The following is a 3,651-nucleotide window of genomic DNA, read 5'->3' as shown; positions in this document are numbered from 1 at the left end:
TCAGCTCAAGGCTAGCGCTCTACCACTTGAGCCACAGCACCACTTGCAGCTTTTTTCTTATGTGGTGCTGAGGAATCGAACCCAGGGCCTCAGGCATGCAAGGCAAGCGCTCTACCACTGAGCCACCTTCCCAGCCCCATGTCACATTTTCTTACCAGATGAAAGAACTACATCTAAGCCTGAGATTATATAACCATTGTCCACCAATTACTTATGTGTAACCCAAAGTAGGAAAGCATTTGATACTGAAGGAGAAGGAAAAAATTTGTTGTCCAGGGATTATACATGACTTTGACCAGCCACGCCAGGACACAGAGAAAGACGCCCGGTACTTCAGCTGGCCTAGTTTTGACAGTTACATTCCACACCGGGCTCCTTCCTGTTCCTTAGCTTGCCTGTGTCCTTCGGCTCACCGCGTGGGTGACTAGCAGCTCTGGCCAAGGTTCCCCAGGTGAGAGTAAAAGCCGTCCGGTTGCTCTGCAAGAGCAACTTCACGCTCTACCAGTGTATCCATGTCGATCTGTTCGATTCAAGGATCAGAATGCACCCCCCCTCCACCTGGAACTCCCCCCCCGCCAAAGCCTTCTATCAGCTCAGTCTCGGCCCAGAGGTGACTCTGGGGGAATGTTTGCTGAACTCCTGGAGTAGCATCTCTCCCCACACCTAACTTCCTCTTCATTGCATGTTGTATCCAGTCAGCCTGTGTGTGAATCCCTCCCTGCCTGTGTCTTGCTTCAAATACTAGATTTATCCCTGCCTGCCCCAAAGAAACTGCAGACCTTCTGAGGGCAGTGACTTAAAACCACCGGGGATTCAATTGGGTGGCAGTTGCTGGCTCTTAGTACAGTGCTCTTCAAAATGTGTCAAGTGGCCAGGCGCCGGGTGGCTCATGCCTATCATCCTAGCTACTCAGGAGACTGCGATCTGAGGGTCACAGTATGAAGCCAGCCTGGGCAGAAAAGTCCACATGAGACTTATCTCCAATGAACCACTCAGAAACTGATAGTGGTGCTGTGGCTCAAGTGAAAATAACACTGGCCTTGAACACAAAGAGGCTCAGGGAGAGTGCCCAGGTCCCGAGTTCAAGCCCCACAATTGATGCCCCCTCCTCCCCCAAAAAGTTGGGTGAATAGACAATTATTTCCAGGCCTCTGATCATTTTAAAGTCTTTTTTTTTTTTTTCTGGGCATCCTCATTCCAGTCTCTTTGATCGTGGTGGTTATTTAAGTTAATAAAACATCAGATCATGCTATTTAAATCTGGTCTTATCCTAGATTTCAGTTCATCACTCCAGTTACCCCAGGGGCCAACTGCTAATAAGCTTTGCTTTACCTTCATGCCTGTACTCGCCAAGTGATAACCCGGGGTTCCCCGCGGGCCCTGGGCGGTCCGTGCGAGGCATGGATGGATGGAGACAAACGCGTGTTGCCAGGCACTGGTGGCAGGTGTCCAGGATCCTAGCCACTGGGCAAGGCCGTGAGAAGCAGAGTTCAAAGCCAGCAGAGGCAACACCCAGCAGGACACCTCCAGGCTCCAAAATTCAATGGCTAAAAGTTCCTACTAGCAGGGAGGCCTCATATTGCTGCCAGGACCTGCTAAGAAAACAGCATCACTGCTCCCAAAACTCCAGGGGAGAGACAGTAGAGATTGCTCGCAATCTCACACTGAAACCACCTAGAATCTCAGCCTTGGTGCCAAAGCCAAAGAACGGCTTTGGTAAGCAGAAAATAAAAAGAGTGATGAATTCAATGTGACTAGAAAATAATGCAAGAGTAAAGGGGGGGGACGATTTAAAAAATAAAGTAGCTCAGATCCAAAACCCAGGCGACTTGTATGCCGGGCTGACAAAACCCTACTGAGCAGGGAAATGAGAATTAACAAAAGTTCCAGACAATGAGGGAGAAAGCAGTCGGATGCTTGGGCTGGGGAAAAGCCGGAGCCATGGGGTCCAGAGATGGAGGCCAGGGAAGCCCAGCCACAGAAGCAGGAAGAGTAAGAGGGGAAAGGCAGGGGATGGAGACACATGCTGGCACCTGGTTGCCAGGGTTCTGAGGGGGTGGGAAGCATGGGCAATGGGGGGTGGGGGTGTACGCCCATCAAAGACAGAACCTCTATCTAGTTCTTTATGCTCCAAAGGAGTTCCTTAAGTCCTATGTTTGGGGGTACATTAGAGGGCGGGCCTGGCACATGAAATTGGAAAGGGAGGAAGGGAGGAAGGGAGGGAGAAGTATCTACAGAGATGATCAAGGAAATGTGGAGTGGGAGCAGGCTTAGAGAAGAAGCCAACCGAAGTGTGTGTGTGTGTGTGTGTGTGTGTGTTGGAAGACCACGCAGAGGAATGAAAGTAGAACGTGAATGGTCGGAAGCTGAGAGTTTCAGGGCCAGGGCTGGGGTGGCTCTCAGCCCTCCACCCCCAGGGCCGGGGTTCCAGGCCAGCCCTAGCAAAACATGCACAAGTCCTCTCTTCAGCGACACCTGCCATCCGGGCTGTGGCTGGTGGGGAGGCCTACCCTAGACACAAAAATTAATAAAATCAAGACCCTACTTGAAAAACTGTCTGAAGCAAAAAGGGCCAGAGGGGGCTCCAGTGGGAAAGCGCTTGAAGACTCCTCGGGTTCGAATCCGGGGCACTGCCAGAGAACAAATAGGTATGAAATATACTGATCTTCCATCCTGAAACGAAAGAGACCCATAATGGATCTTTGACAGGAACAGCACAAGTATAGCTAGATTGATATATACGTGTTTTGATAGATATATTGATATATATAGATAGACTGATACATAGATATATTGGTATATTGACATATATAGATTGATATATAGATAGATTGATATATAGATAGATAGATATATTCATATATATTGATATATTGACATATATAGATAGATCGATACATAGATATATTGGTATATTAACATATATAGATCGATAGATATATTGGTATATTGACATAGATGGATATATAGATTCATATATATTGATATATTGACATATAGAGATAGATATAGAAAACAACTAAAGCTACAAGTGACTCGATTCCCAGTTCTGTTCTTACAGATTATTCCCACCCAACAGGATCTCTGGGCTGCTCTCCAGCCACACCCCTGCCCTTCCCTCAGCAGCCCTTTCTGGAAACCTCCTTAAGACCTCCATCCACAGCCACTGTCAGGGGCCGCAGGGCGTGGCCTTCTGGGGGCGGAGCCTGTCAGGGCCACAGGGCGTGGCCTGCTGGGGGGCTGTCTGGGGGCGGAGCCTGTCAGGGGCCGCAGGGCGTGGCCTGCTGGGGAGGCTATCTGGGGGCGGAGCCTGTCAGGAGCCGCAGGGCGTGGCCTGCTGGGGAGGCTGTCTGGGGGCGGAGCCTGTCTGGAAGGGGGCTGGGGCCTGTCAGGTGGGAGAGGGGGCGAGAGGGGGAGTGTAGCTCTGAGGCAGAGCCCGTCTGGGGGCGTGGCCTGCCTAGGGGCTGTGGCCTATCGGGTGGCGGGGCGGGGCCCTTCGGGGCGGGGCCTGGCGGGTGCTCGCGTCGGACCTGCCCGAGGCCCTTTGTTCCCGCGTGTGCGCTCCGCGCCGCACGCGGTGTTGGTCTCGTGGGTCCTCGCTGCGGCCTGGGCGGGGGCAGCGGCCACAGCCCCCTCCCGTCGCCCTCCCCA

The sequence above is a fragment of the Dipodomys ordii genome, unplaced genomic scaffold (genome assembly GCF_000151885.1).
Source record: "Dipodomys ordii isolate 6190 unplaced genomic scaffold, Dord_2.0 Scaffold29, whole genome shotgun sequence".
In the NCBI taxonomy this organism is placed as follows: domain Eukaryota; kingdom Metazoa; phylum Chordata; class Mammalia; order Rodentia; family Heteromyidae; genus Dipodomys; species Dipodomys ordii.
Note: the sequence above shows the minus strand (reverse complement) of the source record.